The sequence below is a fragment of the Cottoperca gobio genome, unplaced genomic scaffold (genome assembly GCF_900634415.1).
Source record: "Cottoperca gobio unplaced genomic scaffold, fCotGob3.1 fCotGob3_245arrow_ctg1, whole genome shotgun sequence".
Lineage (NCBI taxonomy): Eukaryota > Metazoa > Chordata > Actinopteri > Perciformes > Bovichtidae > Cottoperca > Cottoperca gobio.
Genome location: NW_021166869.1, coordinates 526,987 through 552,500, shown reverse-complemented (window position 1 = coordinate 552,500; position 25,514 = coordinate 526,987). Strand labels below are relative to the sequence as shown.

Below are 25,514 nucleotides of genomic sequence, written 5' to 3'. Positions count from 1 at the left end.
AGTTATTTCGTATTTTCAGTTTGAACTAGTAAACCTTCTGTTTTCACTGAATTATCTTTTACTGCACATCGTGAAACAAGAAACTGTACAGAAAACCCGGTGTGTGTGTGTGTGTGTGTGTGTGTGTGTGTGGTGCAGCTGCAGGATTTGTCTCTGAATGACATCACCGCTGCTCATCCTGCTTCTGTTGTTTGCAGCTTTTGAGTTGTTTATATTTTAAAATTCCCAGATCACAGGCAGGAAGATCAGCATTATGCGCGTAGATCACAGGAGTAATGTAGGTGATGCGTGTTTTAAGTTGGATTTTCCTTCTAAGCCACTTAAGGCCTGCACTTGAGAAACAGCTGTAACTCTATGATCCCGAGCGCTTTGTGTGTATTCATCCTCCCGACTTCCAGCAGTAAAAAGGCAGCGTTTCAGCTTCTTTGTTGTTTTGGGGGCTTCACAAGAAATCAAATCTTGTGTGATGGAACAGAGCGCAGCCGCAGATAATGCTGACACACAATACAATATCAACGCAGCCCTCCATTGTCCGGGACAGAGTAAGGCGATTCTGCTTGTCATCTTTGGCAACAAAAGCTACCAGCAGCCTTTGTGCAGCCGACAAGTGCCCCACAAACACATCTGTCAACGTAGACTGTGGTGGGTTGAGGATCCTCTAAAGGTTGAGTGAGACGATGTTCTCCCAGTAGCTGAGGAGGCCCGCGGGGCAGGTTTCCTCCTGAAGAATGGGGAGTGTTGAAGCTCCTCGCCCTCACATTCCTGTCGGCTCGTTGCTTGTATTGTTGACGACCAAGAAAACTGAGATTGTTGTAATCATTTCAAGTCTCTGTGGTGGTTGCTAAGAGGGTTCAAATGGAGAAAAGGTTGCTGTAACACATAAGCAGCTGTCCAAAACTCATAACTTTCTCAATAAAGTACATTACATCAGGACACCTCCTCATGGAAAGCTGGTCCTCAGCTCTTGGAGGTCTGGAGTCTGGAGTCCCCGGGGTGGGACTCCAAGAGTTTGGTTCCTCTGGCTTGGTAGTGCGTTTAAAAGAAAACGAGTTATTGATTGGAAAGTGGGGCGAGGGTTATCGTCGGGGTCACCCGCTCAGTTAGGAGCAGAACTACAGGTCCTACCTCATGTGAAGGCAGGATGAGTTCTCCTTTTAGCTTTCCTTCTGGTGTTTCTGTGTGTGATTGGCTGCTAAAACCACACAGTTCTGTTGAAATGATAAAACAGCAGTTGGACCCGTAAGCCACTAACAGAAAGTGAGAAAGTGATGAATGTAAGTCCATTATTCTCTCTTTTAGCTCTGCTCTTACTGGTGCATCCAGACGCAGGTGGAGGGCAGAGAACTGCACCAACACGGAGACAATGATGCTCCATGAAAGAGATTGAAAGTGATTCTGTACGTGAGATGTTGTAAGTGGCATCAGGTGTGATACGAAGCGTCAGGTCTCGTGTTTCTGGCTCTCTCTCGAACACACACAGTGAGTGTTGAGGATTATCTGGTGATCTGCAGAGCAGCGCTGGGCAGCTTTGTGCTGTACAGGAAGTGTGTAAAGATATCCTGACGCTTCCCCGTCGTATCCTGGGGGCTGGAAACCACATAAAGGAGAGAAAACAATACCGCCAGGGTCGGAAATCCTGCCATCACACACAGGTGGGGTGACAATGGCTGTCCTCCCTCCCTCCCTGGGTTTACCTCATCCATCTTGCCTCTCACTTTTCTTCCTTATCTCTCTTCCATGACACTCTCACCTCCTTTTATTTGTGCTGCTCCACATTGTCTCTCTTCATTTCTCTCACTTTCTTCTTCAAAGTCGATGCAAAGAAGCAAATGGCAATAACCTTTGTGACATTATTATTAATTATTATTCTCTTCCCTCTTTCACCCACCTGGCCTCGTGTTCTTTCCCCTCACGCTTTCTCTGCCTTGTATCTCCTCCATCTTACTCACATGTCACATCCTCATTTCTAATCTCCTTATCTCCCCTCCTATCCGTGTCTCATCCCTCCTTCCTCTCGGCCTCCTCTTCTCCCTTGCTCCCTGCCTATCCGTTACAGCTTCTCTCTGTTTTTTCTGGCTTGGTCTCGGTCGTTGCATAACGGCCATCGCCCCGGCTCTGCCACCGGCCGGCGGTTCGGCTCGGGGGGGGGGGTTTGATTGACGGTGGGAAGAAAAGAGAGAGTGTTTATTTTGATTCCTCGCTTGTCTTATCTGACGAGACGTGTAATTATCTCCTCCTCCTCAGAAGGAGGTTAGAGGAAGGAAATGTCTTCTGCACAGTTTGAAGTGACAGTGGAGAAGATGTGTGTGTTTCTCTTCACACATAATGTGTAATCATGTTTTAGGATGTGTGGAAACAGATTTCTCCCACTGACTGCCACAACAAGGTAGTTTGAGAAAGATGAAACGCACCCTGTGCTTCTGATTCACAGCAGCGGAGAACATGTGATTGTTTTCTGGAGGCTTTAGTTGTCACGAAACAGAACATTTACACTAAATGTAACGACATTATCTGCGTATTAGCTAAGGGTTAGGGTTTGCCGTATTCTTCTCCTCTCATGCTGAACCTCACGTAGCTTTTCCATGAGCTCTGCTGGTACCACAGCTCCAAGTCTTACCTGCATCGCTTGTTAACCTGTTAGCTGTTCATGAGCAGGTGCACGGTTGGTGAGATTTATTGTAGTTCTATGTTTTATTTTAATACATTTTCATATTTAAACTCCAAATTCATTCAGATGAAGCTCTTTAAGATGATTGAACTGAGTGTTCTCTATATATATAACTTGTCTGAGCACATTTAGTTAGTGCCAGGGTTAACTCTTTTTATTAAATAGGAGAAATGCAACACGTTCTGTTAACCTACGTGCCACAGATGCAAATCAGAACCAATATTTTGTATTCCATAATGTTTCTTTCATGCAAGAGTAAGTCCAGTGTTTGCTCAGACATGTGTTTCTATCACAATCAACCTCTCCGGGCGGTGCTAATAATGGCAGCTGTCTCTGAGAAGCGAAGCCGAAAGTCGTGTGACAACCCCGTTAAATCTCTTAAGTAGGAGGTCCGGGACACGAACAATGTGCAATGATTTATTTTACCCATAAAGCCAACGACCTTTACCTTAACCTTAAGCTTTTCTTTCCTAAGCGTACCCGCACGTTAACCGTGGAGCTTGCCGGTCGACCCGGTTTACCTTTGTTAGATAGGACAACATGTTGCACCAACAGTGTTCAGATGGAGCCGTTTGTCCTTTTTAAGACGGCAGCGCCTGATTTAAACCTGACAGGCACACAGTGTGTTTGTCTGACTGAGGCTGAGAGGTGTGTGTGAGGGAGCTCAACAGGTGATACTGAACCACCAGGACAGACGGAGGAGGAGGGCGGGCCTGTGATGACAATGTGTGTGTGTGTGTGTGTGTGTGTTTGTGAGTGAAAATATATCAAGTGTGTGACTGGAGGGTTAAAGTGTGTGTGATGCCTGCATGTATTTGCGATTGTGCTGTATGCTCTGCGTGTGTGTGTGTGTGTGTGTGTTAGTTTCTCTAAATATCTGCATGCGTGTTCCAGGAAAAGCATTCATCGCATGCGTGTTTTTAGTTTGACTGATGACTTGACAGCCGTGTGACGGACAGCAGCACAGACTCCTGGGAGTGTGCAGGGGGGGCAGACGCCTCTGAAAGTCGATCCCATTGTCTCCTCTTCAGTCTCCTTTACTGCATTTTCAGTTGTTGTATAGAAAGGGGCAGAACGAGGAGAACAGAGCAGGGGGGTAGGGGGGTGTACAATTTAATAAGACTGTTTTCACAGTTGTTCTTCTTCTCCTGGAGAGAGCGCCTGCTGACGCTGACCTCGCCGTCAGCCCGGGGCTGAAGGTCAGGGCATCCAGATCACAGGGGTTCAAGTTCCTCATTTGTAATCCTCACTATCTTCCAAAAAACAGAGATGTTACATTAAAAGCTCAATTTTCTACCAACACTGGACTTTGACATTCAAATGTAGAACTTGTGGTTATTGTACGGCCCTTTAAATAAAGCTTTTCCATCTTTGGTTGTGACTAAACGTAATGATCTGCATTTCCTCTGGTTTTAGATACGAGCATTTACTTTCAATTGCAAATTCTAGCTCTGGTTGTGAGAATCCAAACGTTGTGTCCTTTCTCTCTCTTTATTTCAATTCAAAAGTCTTTTCGGGCGCTCGTCTGCCACTTTCACAGCTTCCCCTGAGATGCGCGCTCACAATATGACACCTGGTCGCGACGCTTTTATACAAGTTGACGCCCAGAAACGTCCCGAACATATTGAAAAGAGGGCAGGGTGAGGTCTCTGCAGATACACACACACGGCCTCACACAACTGGGTCATAAGTCATTATTGAGAGGGGTTATTGTTGCATGAGGTTATACATTGTGTTTTAGGAAAGTCCTACTCATTGTGCTTTAAAGTCAACAGTAATAAATCTCTGTGCTTTGATACCAACAGCAGACGGGTGTCTCAGTCGCTGCCGGGGTGACTGAATGTGTTTGAAATGCACCACACACTGCTCAGCCCTGTTTTAATGCGTTGAACTGCCTTTTAAATACATTTTCACGAATAACTTCACCACATCACGCGTCTTTAAGAGCCGACACTCATTCCACTTTGATTTATTAATCGAGCCAGTCTTTGTAGAAACTGCTGTCATTTTCTTTTCTAATGCCGTAATTACACTCATGTGGTTATCATTCAATGTCCAATAAAGCAATATCTGCGTGCCAAGACATGATGTAGTCAGTCAAAGAGAGTGAGGCGGGGACGACGGGCGGAGGGACGACACGCAAGACAATGTGGAGACACTGGGGCTCTCAGGGCGGCACCAGGCCGGTGCAATCTGCTTTTTCCATTCACCAATTCAGTGAATAAAAGTAAAATATATAGTGGACTTTGGTGTTAATCAGAACTCTCCTGCAGCGCTCAGCTTTCACTGCTTCTTCGTGGCGTTAGAGCCTTAAGAGCGTGAGGCTTTTGAAGTTGTAGGACCAGGGAGTCATTCTTCTGCTATGAATCACACCCGTTAAATAAATGAATCTTTACACCTCATTGTAAACGATGATTGAGATGACAGCATCCCACTGTATGAAGTGAATGCACTGCAAAAGCAATTTAAAAGTTTGCCGACCCACGTTATCAGTGCAGATGTATCTCAGGAGCTCTGCCCTGATTAAAGGTGCAGTTCCACACCGGCTGTGATGGCTGAAGGCGTGCCCCCTCGCACTCAGAGTCAGCTGTGGGTGAAGACGCGCCACGATCAATTAGAGACGCACGACTGTAGCTCAAGAGTGTGAAAACAATCTGTCGAGAATCTTGTCATCGCCACCTGGAGCTCTCCAAGGCAGGATTTGAAAAGCTACACACGATGAGCTACGTGGACCGAATCTTTGACCCAAAGCGGTTCTTTATTCCCTCTCCTGCGGCCTGATCCAGGACGATCACGTTAATGTGAGTTAAATATGAAACAGATTGACATTTTGGAGCTTTCTAACTCATAACGGCAGATTTAGTTTGTTTTCAAGGTCAAGAATGGACTTTATTTTCGTGATATATATTTCAGTTGGACCAATTTCTGAATGTTTCTGGAGTTCTGGTGTCGCCTGCCGACATCTGGACCGAGACTTCCTCTTTTATGCACCATTGTTGGCAAATTCAGACGTGAGAATGAAGTTGAAAGACAACATCTGTCTTTTGTCTTGTTTCACTAGAAGCTGCTCGGACTACAAGATACAAGATACCAAAATGTGCAGATATCAGTTTATACAGATTAAAGCGATGTGTATTTTTCCTTTTCATATGTTACAAGATGCCTTTGGGAAAACCGATCAACTCTGTTGCATTATGTTGAGTAAAGTGAACAACAGGGAAGAGTAAAAGTAGAGCATCAGAGGACTTTTCTTTTGCTGCTTGGTCTCTGAGTAAATGCAGTTTGTAGTCGTTTGCTTCCAGATAAAGAGAGTTTGAGTTTGTGTTGGGACAAACAGCCTCATGCCGCTTTTCTCTTTCACAATTTTATGGATACTGGAGCTACCAGTACACAGACACACAGACACACACACACACACACACACACACATACTCATTCTGTGTTTCCATTGGTCGGTGAAGCCAAAACGACCACAGATTAGATCGCTGTCATATCTGCCAATGGACACCAGCTCCTCGCACGGCTTCCAGAGGAACACGAATGCTACATTTTGTCATTTACACACACACACACACACACATACACACACACACACAATCCCTGGTGCCGTGTCACTTTGACATCGTTGACACAACAAACCGCAGAAACTGTCTGTGACCCGCTGTGACCTCCCCGCCGCTGAACTCGCAGACCTCTCCGGCCTCCGTCCGCCCGCTTTCCACAAAGGCGACGGTGCCGGATCCCCCGCCCAGCTGAGTGTCGACCGTACAGCGCAGCGGCCATAATGACGCTTGCGACTCACCCACTCAGCTCAGCGAGGTCACAGAGGCATGCGTGTAGCGCTCCGCGGGGCTTGGCAGCGCCGGACCGCATAATAGGCTAATCACTGTAAAACAAACATGCTGACTTACCCACAACCCCCCTCACCCTCCTCCCCGGCATGATTTAGGAGACTGTGGTGTACGGTGGATGCATTCACCATGGCATTAAATTTGAAGAGGATATGTGGTCTCCAAGCAGTGAAAACAGTATTTATACTTGATTCTCTGCACACACATTTTCCTTCAGTGTTTAATTCAGGCAGAAAAGAGAGGATTTCACTTCCACTGGACGTGAACGCAGATCAAGGGGACGACATCTGTTTGTTGGATTGTGACCGGGCGTTAGCATCAGTAACGTACCACAGAGTGCTAATAAAAAGAAGCTAATTGTTCACGTACTTACAGCTACAGTGATCTCAGTTGATCTCATGAACTTTAAATATCTCTTCATGACTTTTCTGGCACCGCTTTCTACTCTCAATTTCAGACACACACTCCCTGTTGGCCTGGTCAGGGGATGAAACTGCAGCACACACACTCGTCGTGCACAACCTGAAATGAGAAATCAGTCCGACATCATTGCAAAGAGAGTAAAAGCAGTTTTGCATCATCAGTTGTGTGTGTGTTGGTGCCTCCATGGTTTCATCATGCAGAGTCATTTCTTCACTCCTGACCATCCCACTGGTTTCCAAACAGTGTGACAGTGAAAACACAGTGTGTGTGTGTGTGTGTGTGTGTGTGTGTGTGTGTGTGTGTGTGTGTGTGTGTGTGTGTGTGTGTGTGTGTGTGTGTGTGTGTGTGTGTGTGTGTGTGTGTGTGTGTGTGTGTGTGTGTGTGTGTGTGTGTGTTCATTTTCTATTCAGGTCAGTTGTTGCTGTATGGTACTTCTGTAATGTGTCATTATGTCTGTATGGAAGCATTTGAAAGAGTCCATGACACCAACAAATAACATAGAGGAGAGTTTTCTTTCTGCGTTTTGCTACATCTGGACACCCCCAACCCCCCGCTGCTGCCACCCCCCCCCCCCCCCCCCCCCCCCTCACTCCCCCGTTGTGTAATCCTACCACTGTCGCATGCATGTCCCTCTGTGTAATTGAAGTGGTAGAAAAGAGAGGAGGGTGGGGGGGGGGAATAAGAATAAGAATCGTGGTTACATTTCACCCCGGCTAGTGCCAAGCTCCTATTGAACATATATGGGCCCGGGCCTAACCCCCACGTTTCCATGCCTCCCCTGCCATGGCAACAAAACATGGAAATGTGAAAACAATGTGAGCGTGAGCAGTTTTAAGCCGTGCCTACCGCCACAATGAGCCGTGCAATTACCCGTTTCGACTGAGGAAGGGCCACTTATTGGATTTGAGAGGGCTGAATTGTGGACGGGGGCCACTTGAGGGATGCCGGTTGATAACGCAGCGCAGGATCTGGTCCAGGATCTGGTGTTCGCTGCAGGTAGAGTGCCACTACCTCCCAGTTCCAATAGCAATTAGCCTAATGGAGCTCTCAGCTGGCTGCACATTGCTGGTTTGGAAGAGGAGCGGGTGTCACTACTCCACATAATCAACTCGGTTTGCTTTATTTTCTCCTCTCGTGTCCTATTATGTTCTATTGTGAGATATCTGCCGAGTCCATTGACCTAAAATTGAGGCGGACTATTGAGAACAAAGAGCCGTTTTCATTTGGAGATTTTAAAAACAAACTCTGCATCAGTTATTTGCTTTAGGATATCTCACGCCAGTTATGTTGAAAGCAAAATGTCAGGTGACTAATAGTCTTGTTGTTCTGGATTGTGTGTAAAAGTTGTATTTATTCAATGAATGCTGCAGGGTCCATTAACTGAGTCCTGTTGCTATGACTATTAGAGAAAAAGAGGAAAAAGTCATTCACAATAACGACATTATCGTGGACAATTTGAAAATAAATACATAATACTTTGAGTTGCAAACTCAAATTCATCTTTAACTTTGTTCATTGTGCATTTTGTCTCTTCATATTTCAAATATCCCGGTTATAGTGCCCTAATAAGGACACATTCAAACATAAAAAGACCCGAAACACACTACCAGCAATAAATACGATGCCTTCACCTGTATGTGCACACATGCTGTCATGCCGACAGGTTGACACAGGATCTCCTCTGAAGCTCGTGTCTTACCTTCTCTCCTCTCACTTCCTGCCAGAGGAGGAGGAGGAGGAGGACAGGACGGCATGATGTCAGATATAAACACTATTTTGAAAGTTTTAAATGTGTTTCATCAGCGTCTTGTACGCATACAACACCTCCAGCCCCCGTGGTGCTTTTAGCAGACGCATCACTGTAATGTTGTAATTGCTTCTCTGTGGTGAAAGTCCTCCTGGTGCTTGTAAAGTCTTGTCCTGAGCGTAAGTGGCACTTCATCTACAGTCACGTTGCATTTTAGTGGATTGTCCAGCGGCTAGCTGTGTGCTAACAGCTGCAGCAGTGAGTCCTGCTGAGGAGGGAGCAGTGGAAAGACTGTAACGGTCTTCTGCTATCATGATCCCCGTGTCTGACGAGTCTTTAGATCTGTGTTTGTCAGTTTGGTCCGAAAACGACCAACATCTTATTTCCCAGGTTTGGTTAAGTTTAGATTATCTCTATAAAAACTATATCTGCATATGAATACAGAACCTGAAGACAATCCTACTACAAACAAGTATCCACCAATCACGTTTGAGCAGGCTTTGGTTGGATGCAGACAAACAGACCGTGTGGAGAGCGAGAAAGGCAGGAACGCTTTGGCCGATTGTCAGACAACGATTTAGCTTTTTATTATCTTGTAAACGATCCGGTCGTAGACGTCGTCTCTCAACTCCAACTCCATTCTCGTGTCTCCAGTTGCTAATCGGCACTTTAACGTCGCATTGTTTTCACCTAATGCTCCAAAATTGACATATTTTTAGACTCAGAACCTACAAGTGGATGCAAGGGTGGAGGTGTGGCAGCAGCAGCATCACAGCTTTAGGGTAGAGGTGTGGCAGCAGCAGCATCACAGCTTTAGGGTGGAGGTGTGGCAGCAGCAGCATCACAGCTTTAGGGTGGAGGTGTGGCAGCAGCAGCATCGCAGCCTTCGCTTCATTTATGGTAACAAACCAACTTGAACTTTTAAAGTCCTGCAATTGTAACATTTGGTGTCCTGTCGTTTTGTTTTAGATATTTATTCAAAACTAAATTATTCAATTCAACAACTTCACTCATCCCTAGCTCTTTAAAAGGGTATGCATAGCAGACCACACACACATCTTAATAACACACACAGCGATCGTAAACAGCTACAGCACGACGTCACGCTCGTCTCTGCTGCTGACAGACTGTCACCATCAGAACTGTTAACAGAGAGATCATCAGCAGGTCCAGCAGGTGGACTTTATGGTCTCAGATCCTCAGAGTCATGAAGACGTCCACTGTGCACAGTACTCATCAGATACGTGAGGGGACGTCGCACTCTAGTGTTGTTTTTAGGTTATTGCACCTCAATGGCTGCTTGATCTTGAGTCGTACTTGTGAGTACATCAGAAGTGATTTAGATGCTTTCCAGTTGCATTGTGGGAAGTGAGGATTGAGTGTTTTTGCAGCTCGACCTTCACAGGAGACTCTTCTCTGCCTCTGCTGCATCAGTTTCAATTCTTATTCTTATATATTATCTGTCTGCACCAATTCCCTCCAATTTTATGGAAGTGCAACATTAAACATTCAAATGAAATTGAAACCTCTTAATCAATGTGTTATAGCAGGTTCAAATGTCACGTGACCCGTGAAGCCCAGATTAAATCACACGTGTGACATTAATAAACTGATGATTTAAAGGCGTTAGTGTATGTATGTTTATGTACAGCAGTACTAGTTATGTCACATGGGTTACCAAACAGTATAATAATGATTCATTTTTCCTTCCACACGATGTTCCACTTCACTCATAATCAGTCATTTTTAGAAATTATTATTGTTTCCATATTGTTTATGAACAATATAAATACTGTATTGGTAATATTGTTGCATAAATCAAATGTATTGCTTTCAAAGTTCAAAAGTTATTTGCCTGCTTCACATATATGATAGATTCACTGAACATACAGAACATACACATTTAAGGCTGTTATGGAAACAGGAAAGTGAAAGTGTGATGAGTTTTTCCTGGAAGCTTAAAGTTTTATTTCACCTGCAACATTATTAAACAAGTTTATATAAAGCCAAAGATCAAATGAGAGATTTGCTTCCTGTTTGATTCAAAGCGGTGACACGTCAAAAATATTCTAATGTGCAATGAAGTTGGATTTCAGTGGATCTACTGAAGACGGAAATCTTTAAAAACGTCTCGCAAATATCATTTAATTTGTTTTAAAAGTCAGTCATTTATTAAAACAGCTGGTCGCTGTCGTTTTTATCAAACGTTTCTCAGACAGGAGGAAATGTAACATGTGTCGGGGACTATTTTCTGCGGTGGATTAATCCACATTTGGTGCTCTAGTGAGTATTTGGGGCAGAAGGACAGTGTGTGTGTGTGTGTGTGTGTGTGTGTGTGTGTGTGTGTGTGTGTGTGTGTGTGCTTGCGTGCGTGTGTGTTCACTGTAATGAAGGAACATGTCACCCAGTGCAACAGTTTGACTCGTGTCATGTCGTCATGCTGATGATGGAGAACGGCTAACATGCTGAACGCTAGCTGTACTGTAGAAACACGTTTAATAAGTTACTCCGTCGTCAGGCATCATCTTAACATCGGGTAGGAATAGGTTATCCACTCGTTATCAATAAGTTGGCTGTAGGGTTCACCGTCAGCCGACGTAGCCTATAACTAACGTACCTCTAACGTAGTCACGTAGGTATTCACGTAGGTATTCACGTACTATATTTATGTACTGTATTTACGTAGGTAAATATTCACGTAGGTATTTACGTACTATATTTATGTACTGTATTTACGTAGGTAAGTATTCACATAGGTATTCCGTATTCACGTATGTCTAACGTAACGTAGCGTCTGCATATCTTATGAAGCACACGTCGGGTACGTCCGGTAATTTTGAACATGCTCAAAACATCAGCGTTCAACAACGCACCCCAGCGTAACACAGCGAGCTCTTAACGAATACTACTTATACCTTATATCTACGTACACCAGCGTGTTGCCGATATTTTGTATACGCCATATTCTTGTATACGTTATGCATTCGTTGGGTATTCGTCTGATACATTTTGTATCAGTAAGTGATGCTCTATCAACAGGTTAGACATGCGTATCTGTATATGTTCACTTTTCCGATCCGATGAAAAGTTGGACGGATTTGGACTTCGTATGCGCCGGCAGGCAGATTCTGTCATACGGAGATGTGTGACAGGGCCTTAAGAGATTATTAAGCTTTTTTAGATATTGTGTTCTTGTGTAGAGCCGAGAGTTCTTATGACACACACTCTGCTCCCCGGTGACTACCTGCTTGTGTCGGTCAATAATTCAGCAGATTGCATCAGCCAGGTGAATATTTCAGGGGAGTAACAATGCTCCATAGAGATTCTGGGAAGCACTGAGAGCAGATTCACAGAAAGCCGCCTGCCATTGTACAGCTGGGTACATCCAGTGCTCTGCACGCTCTCTTTGTGGTTGGGAAAGAGAAATGTATTAGGTTTCAGAGAGGAGGCTGCAGGTATGTGCAAAAATGTCATTTTAAAAGAAAATGTAGAAATGATAGTATTTTATGCTCATCGTTTACTGTCTCTGAAAAACAGAGGATACAATCTGGAGATGTTATCATTATGTCAAGCTTTGAGTTAAGTTACCCTCCACCTGTCCACATTTACCACCATTTGATTCAATTGTAGTGGTTGTCACTTTAAATGGACTTTCATTTTACAACCTTGTGCGAAAATCGGAAAAAATCAAATAAAAATTGGGATAAAGTTTGAAATAAGATTTGGAAAGAAATTTCAAATGAGCATTTTATACTAACTATTCAAATGATTCTGACAGGAAACATACAGATGGACGTGGCAGCAGCAGCGTATAAAGAACTTTAAAAAGAATTACAATTATGCTGCAATACTTGTCAAGTTACTTTCTAAATGTGCAGCTTGAAAGGGATGGAAACATCTACCCAAACTGCTCTTTTCCTTTTCTCCTCCTTTTATTGTTTGCAATTTCAGTGTCAGACAAGGTATTTCTACCTTAAATTAATTTACAAATGCACTCCCACTAAATGAACATAACACATGCACAGCTGCTGTCATCATTTTAACAGGAAATGCATTTCATATTACCGAGTAATTATATACTTCTAACGGCATTTTAACTTTAAGTACTACTCATTTTTAATTAAATACAATTATGCAGTCAGTTTTTAAATCACAAACGATATAAGAAATTAAACAAGCCATTCTGCAAACATGTACACAATCAGCTCACCGAGCCACACACACACACACACACACACGCACACACAAGCGCGCTACCGATCATGACATAAATCCAGCGTCAATCAAACGAGTAGCGGCAGCGATCTCCAGCAGGTAACAGTCTCTCAAGCTAAAAGGTTCAGCGTGTTACCGGCCGCCTCTTTGGTCTCGATAGATATTTGGGCCCTGCACAATCTTGGTCTGGATTTCGACGTAGTCACGAACACATCCTCTCTGCGCTCCCATAACGCCAAGCGGCGCTCTTTTAAATGGGGAACACTCAGGCAGATTGGTCACATCCGGTTTGTCCCATTACTATCTGGACAGCTCCAGCTTGACAGCTTCAGTTTGACTTGACACCCCCCACTCGGTCTTTCCGTGAGATTACTGGGAAGATCGCAAGCGTTAAAAGGCAAACTTTGTTATTCCAGTTCAGTGTCAAAATGCATTTGTGACTCGGCCATTCTCTTGTTCTTCGGCAGGTAGTAAAACAACCAGCCTCCTACCATCCCTGTGAAGGATGGTAGCTGGGGTTGGATGCATTGATTTTGCCTTCAGAGCTTTTGTCATTGGGACATGGTAGCTTGGGACGATTCTTACTTTGACGTCCCTCACGATGCCTTTGCTGTCTGGGTTGGTACTGACAACTCTGCCAAGCTTGAATTGCCCCCTCAGAGCAGTTTGGTCTTTTGGATCCAGTTAAAAAACTTTGGGTAGATGTTTCCATCCCTTTCAAGTAGGGAAAGCTGCACATTTAGAAAGTAACTTGACAATACTCGTAGCACAACGTCAAAACAAGTCATTCAAAGTAAAAGTCCTTGTACATGTTGTATATTCTTATAAATATTGGAAAACTGTTAATTTTAGAGATTTTGGGGCATTATTATTCCATCAAGGAGACGAAGCACAAACTTAAACAGATTCTGGACAAAAAACTAAATATCAATAATAAAACTTCTTCTTCAGGGTGTAGTTTTTATCTTGAATGTTTTTCTTTTTGCCATATTGGAAATAAAAGTTTTCACTTTAACATGTCAATCATTTGGATCAGATAATCCATGAATAACATCAAACCACCAATCACACTCATATCCAGGCTGCTGAAAAAAAATCCAAAATATAAAACCTGACATGTTCAACAGATGGCGCCATTAAGCCTCCTCACATCCACCTTTCTCTCCTCCCAAACTCCAGCCGAGCACATCTTTCAGAGTGCAGGTGCGACAGGAAGGAGCATCACTCACATATGATGCCTTTCTAATTTTCGTGCTGAAAACCAAAACAATCACCTGAAAGACGCTAAAACGCTCCATAGAGCACAGAACAAGTACAGAGGGGATCTTTGTCTCCTTTAACGTTGCATATAGTCATTTCATCCATTTGTAATAGAAACTATTGGATACACAAACTACCTGTTTTATTCCTGCAAATATTTCATAGCAAACGCTCCCGTGTGTGCGTCGATGTAAAGTTTATCTCTACATGTCACCTTAATGTGAAACAGGCAACCCGTAGATGATCACGCCAGGTGTTGTCTCGCTCCCATCTTAAGCAGATAGAAAGACTTCTCCCTGATTGAAAGTCCTCCTCCTTTTGTGTTTCTCACCATTCCCTGATTTTACTCTGGATTTCATTTCCCATCACATCTGGACACTGAAAGGCCCTTTTGTGCAACGAGAGAACAATCAAGAGACGGAACAAGGATGGAGAGTGAAGAGTACGAACCTTTTCCGAATATACTTTTCTTACCGCCAAACTTGTATTAACCTCCTCCTGTTCCATTGTCGGAGATAGTGCGGTGCCAACAGAGAGAAAAGGTTAGAGCTGAATAGTGTCATTGCTTTGGTGCGGTAAGGAGAAGCCCGCTCGGTGCATTAAAGTGTCTGCCAGTTCAGATTGAAGACAGTTATTTGGGAAGGAATAAGAGAGTAAAAAAGAAATGTCTAATAAAAAGCCTGATAGATTTAATAAAAAAAAAAGAGGAAACTCTACCTTTCTGACAGAAGGTTCACCAGTAAAGCCAGAGTCTAATGAAAGGTATTAGATCTCCTCGGGGGAGACGTCTCATTTTGCTCGCATGAGTATTCATCTGTCACTGCTCCGTTTCTCCTATAAAGCCCTCAGGATTTTAAGAGAGCGTTTATTAAAAGTGAGCAAACAATCCTCTCCGGTTTCAGCCGTGTGCTGTAATAAAGCGTGTTTACTGTATCAGTCCCAGAGTTAATGAGACTAAATGGTTGGCTGAGTTTATCTGCGGAGATGAAATGGATAAGCTGTTCTGAAAATCTCCAAAGTTTTTGCGACTCGACGACTGAAACTAGAAAAGTTGCATCATCAGGAGAACCAAAGTTCAAACAGGTTAAAATACCTTGAAGTCTTAGTGTCTTTTTGCATGTAAGATGTAAGAACTGAAAGCAGTTGAAGTGACCAATCAGGTCTGTTTAAATGTAGTGAACGGATTCTAGTTTTAGTTTTAGGTTCAGGTGATGTTGAAGCACCGTAAGGGTTGGAAGTGTTTGTTGAGTTTGTAAAGCCGAACACAGTTAAATAGTTTAAGTGCAAGCAGTTAAAAGCACAAAAAAAAGTAGTTGGAGAGGAAGAGCTCTTTAAGTCTTTTTAGATTTGACTCGATGCTGAAGTGGCATTTAAAGTGTCAGTTGGTATGTGAGCAGTACTCAGTAAAACATGCGTGCAAACAGTTCAAACTTGCACGTGAGATGAAGTGTCAGTTGAATTGTAAGAACTATAAAACAGTTGAAGTGTACGTAGAGAAAGCTCACCCGGTGTTACCTGGAATTCTTGCAGGAAACTTTGTTCAGGCAAAGAAAAACAAAGACTTTGCGGAGACGAGTCGTCTGCAAGCGTGAGACGGTTCGTGCAAAAGTGTTTGAAATAGTTCAAACATGCAAACGTGCAAGGCTCAAATGCGTGTGTTTGTGAAGCACTGAGCGCACCACTGGATGAACGAGGCTCGGGTTATTCTGCACCAGTTGTGTGACGGTTGTAAACAGATGTTGGTAGATGTTTATAGTGTGTTGAACACATTTACTCAAATTCTTCAAGGCTCAGTTTTTGGATCACAAGGTTTTCTTTCAGCATTCAAAGTAACACAGTTTGAGTAGTTGCTGTACAAATGGTAACATTTGTGGGTGATAATTCCTTTAGGGAGCCTGACATGAAAGTAATCGAAATGTAAGCTTCAGTGGAGTCTGAGGTGGCAGGGATAGTTGAAGTGTGTTTAAGCAGTGACAGCTGTTGACATCTCAAGTAATCGAAGTGTTAGTGGATGTGTCCAATATAAATACAGTCAAACTAAGTGTTTACAAGCAGATATTGTGGCAGACTTTCCACCTGCAAATCAAATCATAGAATTAATAACATCTAGACATGTGACCCTACTAATAGTTTACATCATAGGTCTTCAACAGGAGGTCCGCGACCCCCAGGGGGTCCACAGTGGTACTGCAGGGGGGTCGTGAAATTGTTTGTATATCAAAAAAAAAATATATAGCACATTTACATCCTCCCCCCCCACCCCCTTCGATTAAAGCAGGGGGTCCCTGCTCCATGCTACACCAGTTTGGGGGTCCTTGGCCTGAAAAACGTTGAAGACCCCTGTATTACATTATGTCTTTACTTTTGCTCTATTTGCAGTTGCTGTACGTACAACAGAAGGTGACACAGTTTACAGACCAACTCATTGTGTGCTTGTGCATAGAAGTATGATCACAGATACTTGAGGTGCGCTCTCTGAGGCTTTACAAAGTGGTTTGTATAAAGATCCAGAGTCGAGACAATCTTTGATCTCGTGTTCAGTGTTTATAATCTCTTTGACATGATTCAATGTCATTTAGATATGAATCCTTTTATTGGAGCATGACTTAAAAGCCTTCCCAAGGTTTAAATGATAATATTTCATTTACTGGACCTTCTGTGTGTTACTTCATGTTCTTAAACGAGAACACTCATCTATAAATTACCACTCAAGGCTTTAATAGAAAGAGACAATCTTCCACAAAGCTGATCAGACGCATGCAGCAAACACATGGAGAAAATGTGCTCTCAAGAGTTAAAAGTTTGCATCTTGGGGGGTAAAGACCTGTGAAAGTTCACCGAAACCAATAAAGTGGACTCTGTTTGTCTTTAACTGGGTTACAGTCGGTACAGTCGGTTCTCTGGAACATTGTGTAAACAAAAAAACTCATTTCGGACTTTAGAGAAACCTGATTTCCCAAGTTAACTTTCCACATGTCAGCATGCAGATAAGAGATAAAGTATCCACCCGATGATGCAACAACGGCTTACAAATGTTGCAACACGTTAACACTTTAGCATTAAGAACTTTAAAAGGCCCCTAAGTGGCCAAAAACAATGCGTTAATGCAGCTTTAAAGCGTCTAGTTTTCAGTTTGGCGGGAAGGCGCCTGATTCAAACGCTGCACGTATCTGAGAAATAGCATGTTGGACAGATTAGCTGCTTCACGTGTGGCACGAGTGTGAAAGTGGTCCTTTAAACGGGCGCTATTAAGGTTTAGTTTTGCACAACATGCTCTTGGTTACCTCTGCTGGGACGTTGTGTTCCCTTGTCCTCTGTTTCAGATTGGCCTCTTCACTTTCTTCAGAGAAACCTCCGCCAACTTCCTCTTGTCTGTTATTTTCCTGATCATTATCCTCTTTGTTACCGTGCATTAGGTGGAAAATGCTAATTTGTGGCTTCTACGTCGTTCCCAATAATGTGCGTTGCATAGCAACCAGGATGATACAGATGCTTGTTGACCTCTTGCTCTTTCTGTTCTGGTGACACGCACACAGCAGAACATCTGATCAGAGCTTTAAACAGCAACACGGCGTCTGCACTTCTGCACAACTTTGATCAAATGGAGTTTTCGTCCACTTAAAGTGATGGACTGCAGCTGCTGCAAATATCTGTTTTAAACCTGCTGTTCATTAAACAGCATGACTCGTCTGCAGAAAACATCATGTTCTGTGTTTCACATGATGCAGTTAGAGACATATGAAAGTAATTTCACATTTTACAAATACCAATTTTCTTCTTAACGTATCATAATCCTCACACGATGACAGAAACATGGAATATTTGTTTGTAAATGTTTGTATTTTCGGGAGTTATGACACTTTCAAAGTTGCACCTGCATAAATGACTCTTAAAGTAGAATATATATATATATATTTTTATATATATATTTATAAATATATATTAATACATATATATATATATATATATATATATATATATTTATAAATATATATATTTATAAGTATATATTTATTAATAAATATATTTATAAATATATAAACTTAAATATTTGACTTTTAAGTTTAGACTGTAAACCCTGTAATGCTCGGCTAATTATGCAGTTAATGCACTGGTACACGGAGCGTGCTTAATAAGATGCTTACGTTACAGAACAAATATTTATTATGTGTTTGCGGTTGTTTTTTTGAAAGACAATAAAAGAAACACAACCCTCTAAAATCTGTGGACGTGGAGTTTAATCCCTTCCACATTCAACAGTGGTAGAACTTCAAGACGGTAAAGTTTATTAAACTATTTGAAATAAAGGTCTTGTCATATAAAGTAAAATTCACTTTCAATTTCAACAAGATCACATTAGCTACACAGACATAAATCTTCCTCAATCCCACACTAACACCAGCACATAAAAGTAGAATTCCTGATGACATTTCAAGCAAAACTTCCAAATACTCTCTGGATTACAGCACCAGCTAAATGCCTAAAATGTCAACTTTAATTTGACTGTTGCTTTTAACATAAGGTAATAAAGGAAGTGAGAGACGGATACGATTCAGGTGGAAGAGGTAGATCATGTCATGTTTGGAGATGAGATTTAAAACATGAATACGCCATATCATGCCAGAATTTTTTCTTTCTTGCAGTGAAAAACACAAGTTGAATCAGTTCACTTCCCTCCGCGCCTGAGGCCCGCGTTGGATAATCAACCTCCACGTCTCCATGGCAGCAGAGTGCTGTAGGACTTTACTTCAGTCTGTTCTCTGTGAGCAGACGTTTCTAGATGACACACCTGTTTGACCCACACGAGAGGAAACATCGGATAATTATGAATTTATCAGATTTTGGTTTCGTAAAACAGCCGGTTTCTGGGCTTGGCTTGTTTCAGAGCCAGTGACTGCAGAGTTACTGCATAGTTACTGGTGAGTTACTGGTGAGTTACTGCATAGTTACTGGTGAGTTACTGGTGAGTTACTGGTGAGTTACTGCAGAGTTACAGGTGAGTTACTGGTGAGTTACTGCAGAGTTACAGGTGAGTTACTGGTGAGTTACTGGTGAGTTACTGCAGAGTTACAGGTGAGTTACTGGTGAGTTACTGCAGAGTTACAGGTGAGTTACTGCAGAGTTACTGCAGAGTTACTGCAGAGTTAATGGTGAGTTACTGCAGAGTTAATGGTGAGTTACTGGTGAGTTATTGGTGAGTTACTGCAGAGTTACAGGTGAGTTACTGGTGAGTTACTGGTGAGTTACTGCAGAGTTACTGGTGAGTTACTGGTGAGTTACTGCAGAGTTACTGGTGAGTTACTGGTGAGTTACTGGTGAGTTAATGGTGAGTTACTGCAGAGTTACAGGTGAGTTACTGGTGAGTTACTGCAGAGTTACTGGTGAGTTACTGCAGAGTTAATGGTGAGTTACTGGTGAGTTATTGGTGAGTTACTGCAGAGTTACAGGTGAGTTACTGGTGAGTTACTGCAGAGTTACTGGTGAGTTACTGGTGAGTTACTGCAGAGTTACTGGTGAGTTACTGGTGAGTTAGTGCAGAGTTACAGGTGAGTTACTGGTGAGTTATTGGTGAGTTACTGCAGAGTTATTGCAGAGTTACTGCAGAGTTACTGGTGAGTTACTGCAGAGTTACTGCAGAGTTACTGGTGAGTTACTGCAGAGTTACTGGTGAGTTACTGGTGAGTTACTGCATATTTACTGGTGAGTTACTGGTGGGTTACTGGTGAGTTACTGCAGAGTTACAGGTGAGTTACTGCAGAGTTACTGCAGAGTTACAGGTGAGTTACTGCAGAGTTACTGCAGAGTTACTGCAGAGTTACTTCAGAGTTACTGCAGAGTTACTGCATAGTTACTGGTGAGTTACTGCAGAGTTACTGCAGAGTTACTAGTTACTGGTGAGTTACTGGTGAGTTACTGCAAAGTTACTGGTGAGTTACTGCAGAGTTACTGGTGAGTTACTGCAGAATTACTGGTGAGTTACTGGTGAGTTACTGCAGAATTACTGGTGAGTTACTGGTGAGTTACTGCAGAATTACTGGTGAGTTAATGGTGAGTTACTGCAGAATTACTGGTGAGTTACTGGTGAGTTACTGCAGAATTACTGGTGAGTTACTGGTGAGTTACTGCAGAATTACTGGTGAGTTACTGCAGAGTTACTGGTGAGTTACTGCAGAATTACTGGTGAGTTACTGCAGAATTACTGGTGAGTTACTGCAGAATTACTGGTGAGTTACTGGTGAGTTACTGGTGAGTTACTGCAGAGTTACTGGTGAGTTACTGGTGAGTTACTGGTGAGTTACTGCAGAGTTACTGGTGAGTTACTGCAGAATTACTGGTGAGTTACTGGTGAGTTACTGGTGAGTTACTGCAGAGTTACTGGTGAGTTACTGCAGAATTACTGGTGAGTTACTGGAGAGTTACTGCAGAGTTACTGGTGAGTTACTGGTGAGTTACTGCAGAGTTACTGGTGAGTTACTGCAGAGTTACTGCAGAGTTATTGGTGAGTTACTGCATAGTTACTGGTGAGTTACTGGTGAGTTACTACAGAGTTACTGCAGAGTTACTGCAGAGTTACTGGCGAGTTACTGCAGAGTTACTAGTTACTGAAGAGTTACTGCAGAGTTACTGCAGAGTTACTAGTTACTGCAGAGTTACTAGTTACTGGTGAGTTACTGCAGAGTTACTGCAGAGTTACTGCAGAGTTACTAGTTACTGGTCAGTTACTGCAGAGTTACTGCAGAGTTACTGGTGAGTTACTAGTTACTGGTGAGTTACTACAGAGTTACTAGTTACTGGTGAGTTACTGCAGAGTTACTAGTTACTGCAGAGTTACTAGTTACTGCAGAGTTACTAGTTACTGCAGAGTTACTGTATATGAATGCAGAATCTGTTTATAGAGATTGGGGCATTTATGTAGTATTATATATTTAGCGTACAGACATGAGACCGGCATCAATCTTCTTATCCAACTCTCAGCAAGAGCACAAATAAGAGAATTTCCCAAAATATATTAAAAAAAAATTGCAAGCACAACATTTTAATAATGGACCCTGTTTGACAACATTAGCTCCTCTAATTTAAAACATGCAAGCTGAAGAGTTTTTAATTGAATGCTCTGATTGAATGGGTTTAAGTAGTTTGTCATCACTGAGTAAAACACTCAAACTCATCTTTATCCCTTGACAGCATCTCTTTAATAATCCAAAGTGTTTTACCTTTGAATGAAATTAAACATTATATCTGCACTAAATGGCAGCGAGCTCCACTGACTCTACTGAGATGACTATGCTAATTAAAAACAGATTACTCACTTGCCACTTTCCGCTGACACACACACACACACACACACACACACACACCTAATGTTGCCGTCTTTTCTCCCTTAACCTTATTGTGTGTTCCTTTGTTTGTGCTTATTGGCTTTAGAGGACCAGTGGGCGAGTGCTAATAGTCCCATAGCAACAAGCAGACAACAACGATGGAAGGTAAAGTGATCGACCAGTTTCTCTCTCTGGGCGTGTGTGTGTGTGTGTGTGTGTGTGTGTGTGTGTGTGTGAGAATTGCTTTTTTTCTGCAAACACGGGCCGAACACATCTGTAACTCTGTGTCCTGCGAGTTCGCTTTACTCTTGTATGAACAGATATTATAATGTGTGTGCACAGCCACATTAAGTACAGTGGATCAACCCTGAAGTTGCACAACACAGTCTCCTAGAAATGACTTTTATTTACGACTAAATGATTCTAAATGGAGTTGCTGGATTGTGTTCTCTGGCAGCGTGTTTCCAGTCAATTATATTGTTGAAGATGGCCCTGATACATAATCTCCAGAATGGACGAGCATCAGGGAAACTGAGAAACATGTTGTGTTTCTGCACATCTGAAGGGATGTGAAGTTTAGGCAGCGATAGTGACAAATGACAAAATTCATAAATCTTCTAAAATAGCATTAAAATGTAACTTAAATCTCTTCTATGTGAGAGAAACTCTGCAGCAGCAAGAGTTGAGTTTTAGACTTTTCTCCTTTGCTTTTTATTTATTTTGAGTCTCATTGAAAATCCTTATTGAAGCCTATTTATAATGATGAAAGTCAAATAATTGTTATAATCTATTTTATTTGACAGCATTCCTTCAATATAAATGATACAACCAGGATGAGTTAATGAAGGATAATACTATATTTTTCTCATGGGCTCCTAGAATAACTAGGCAATGTAGTATTTTGCAAACAACAATAGGGGGACTATTTTCAGCGGCGGATGTATCTGCATTTTGGGCTGCAGGATGCTGTATTGAGTTAAAATTAACTTCAGTGTGGACTCTCAGCTTTGATACTCGCGAATGTCGGTAATGCTGGAGATTCTCTTTCCTGGATATATCCGCTAACTAAAGCGTGAAATGTCATTTCTGTCATGGAGCTCATGTTCACGTTGAAGAGGGAGTTTCTTATGAAGAACTGCCGTCAGGGGTTTCGTGTCTTGTGGTCAAGGATCAAAAGCAGCCCGTGTCCTGCCAGAGAATTTGGAAAAAAAAGCCCTAAATTTCCCAGACAAGAGAAGGATTTCCACAAGACTGAAGGTACAAGAGTTCAAGGTAACCTCTCCTGCCGCTCCTCCTCACTCCCACACGGCTCTGCTCTGCGGATCCAAATCACAATTAAAAGTCGGCAAAAGCTCAAAGACACGTTTATCAGGAAACAGTTGTGAAGGAAGGAGGTGATGTAGTTTGTTTTAAAGTCTGCTTGATAAATGATGCGTAACAACACAGATCTTTTCTTTAATGATCGCTTCGGAATAAGCAGAGAACGTTTTAGGATCAATGAATTGAACTTATTTTGTTATGCAGGTTAATAAAACGTTAATATAAAGTAAAGCTCAATGGTTCAGAATGTATGAATAGGTTTTAAACCTACATTCATTTATTTAGTTTGGCCATTTGGGGGCAGAGGAACTTTGACAAATCACTGCCTTCTAAAGTTATTATAGCGAAGAAGTTAGCAAACAGTAGCTTATTAAAGTTACAGTCATTTAGCAGAAGCTTTTGTCCAAAGCCTCCTGCAATAAGTGCTTTCAACCTCTGACATGAATGAGAGTTAAACGTTACCAAAAACAGGAAGTGCGACTCCCAAACAAAGCCTCAATCATTTCACTATAATCCCGTTAAACTGTATACACGTGCATCTCCACTGCCGCGCGGCGTCTGGAGACTGAGACGGACCAAAGTTGTGTCAGCATATCAATTCCACTTTAATGAAATGAATGAATTCTAATTAATAAAATACTACTTTGACTTACTTTAATCCAACATTTAAAATACATCTTGAATAAAGAATTTCATTAGAAACCAGGAGAGAATAACAATTCAGTTGTGACTCTGCTTCCCCTCCCCAGTGACACGATACATTATTCCTCCATGCCTGCGCTCTGACCCCTCCTGACTTAACCTGTGATTCACCTCGAAGTGCATGCAGTAAAATATTCAATCTATTACCGGAGTAATAGACAGCAGGTGAATGAAAGCGCCGGGAATCCGGCTCCTTCTCCCCGTCTGTCATTACTGCCGGAGCAGCCGAAGCACAGAGGGCCAATGAAACTAATTCAGACATGATAAAAAAACAAAAAATGGGCAAAGGATGAATCAGATTGCAATTGCAAAGAATTTGGACATTTAGCTCTTTCTCCCTCGCTGGTCTCTGTGCTACTGGAGCAAAGGCTAAAGGAGAACACAAGAGGGAACACACAGTTCCTCCCTCTTACTCGGGACTTTTTCGAATCGAATGCAACATACTGCTGCAGTGTGTGTGTGTGTGTGTGTTGTGTCAGCGACTTATATGGCAAATTATCTTCTGATAATTGAATTGGGAAGAGAAAGAATCCATGAATCAGAAGAAGTATTCTGTCTTCTAAAGAACTATAAAAGCGATGAATGAGTCCTCTGAGGGAAACGTACAGACGGGAGAATATGAGGCTGCATTCCATCAAAACTCCATTTGTTCCCACTTTGCTTCATTCTCCTCCAGCCTTCCTCTCTGCTTCATGTTTCTGCTGAGGATTCAAGACGTCACGTTTAAAGTATTCTAACACTCTTCCCAACAATCTTGCAGCTGCTGAAAGACTCGGTCGTGTATATTTCTCCTCCATCTCGTTTCTCCTGACTCAGTCCAATTTTTGTGCACTTCATCCTCCTGGCTGTTGACTTTTGACATATAAGGTGTTAAGAGGAAGACGTAATAGAACCACTTTGTCAAGTGCAGGTCCTAAAACTGCCCTATTTAATGTATGGGACACTTAACGCTCCCCTGACGTCTGATATGTGGCTCCTTGGGGATTAATTGCTGCTTTTTCAAAGCATGAAGCAAAGTGTATCTTCTTCACATCCACCATATTGGTAGTGGGCTTGGTCACACCAGCACGCAGGACACGGACATTTTAGAGGAAACCTTTAATGGTATTGCCGAGATCGTTGCAATTGAGAGTAAATTCTTGCACAGCTTCCACGTAGAGAAGACTTTGCAAGGTGCCTGCTACACCAGGAAGAAGGAATACAAGCAGACGACGACCTTTAGCGACCGTCGTAATTATGACAACAGCAAAGGCAGAAGTCAGGTGACGGTATAAAGAGGTCAGGGGCGATGGATCGGACAGAAAACACAGGACTTTGTGTTCACGACTTAAAGTTTCACTCAACAAACTTATTTGAAGTTAAAACCACGATCTTTTCCTCAACCTAACCAAGTGGGTTTGTGTTCAGTTCTGCAGCATGTTGGTTTGAAGTTTCACTTTGAGAAAGTAGTAGGTGCCGTTCGGCCCGTCGGGCACATGAGGATGGTCGTGATAACCACTGATAACGTTTAATCGTCTGATAACATTTGTAATGTCTTTAAAGGGCTGGCCTTTGAGGGAACACACTGTCAGGAAGTCCAACGTTGAAGAAGCTCTGCCAGAGTACAACTCAACTAAATCACCAGGCAAGAACGTGACCTAGATTACCTACAATGACCACTTTGTACAATATCTGTGCAGAGCAGCTACAGTGTGGTTGTGATGATAACCAAACTGTGGTTCAGGTATGTTTGGGTTGAACAACCAAAACATTGAGGTTAAGGAAAGATTGTTCCTGTAGAGAGGAACATTAATTACAGGTCTGTGGCCCTGAGCTTTGGAATCGCTCTTTAAGAAGAACAGAATGAAAAGATACAGCTTGCAGTTTGTCAGTCAGTCGTGAGACAGGAGTGGAGGGTGCAAATACACTGTGCAATTAACATAGTTAATTATGTCTTGCTTAGTGACCCGGAGGACAAGTAGTCCCCGCGTTACCGAGCTTTCAACACGTGTTTTGTGAGAAAATGCAAA

The 25,514-nt window shown here is 42.5% G+C and overlaps 1 protein-coding gene across 2 annotated transcripts in view; it reads left to right on the top strand.

The window, feature by feature from the left end:
* Positions 1 to 25,514, top strand: part of esr2b (estrogen receptor 2b) — an 85,875-nt gene that overhangs the window by 39,248 nt on the left and 21,113 nt on the right. For both annotated transcript variants that reach the window (XM_029426841.1, XM_029426840.1), the window contains exon 4: positions 21,590 to 21,648. The gene's annotated coding sequence lies outside the window, so the exon portion shown is untranslated. The remainder of the gene's footprint in view (positions 1 to 21,589; positions 21,649 to 25,514) is intronic.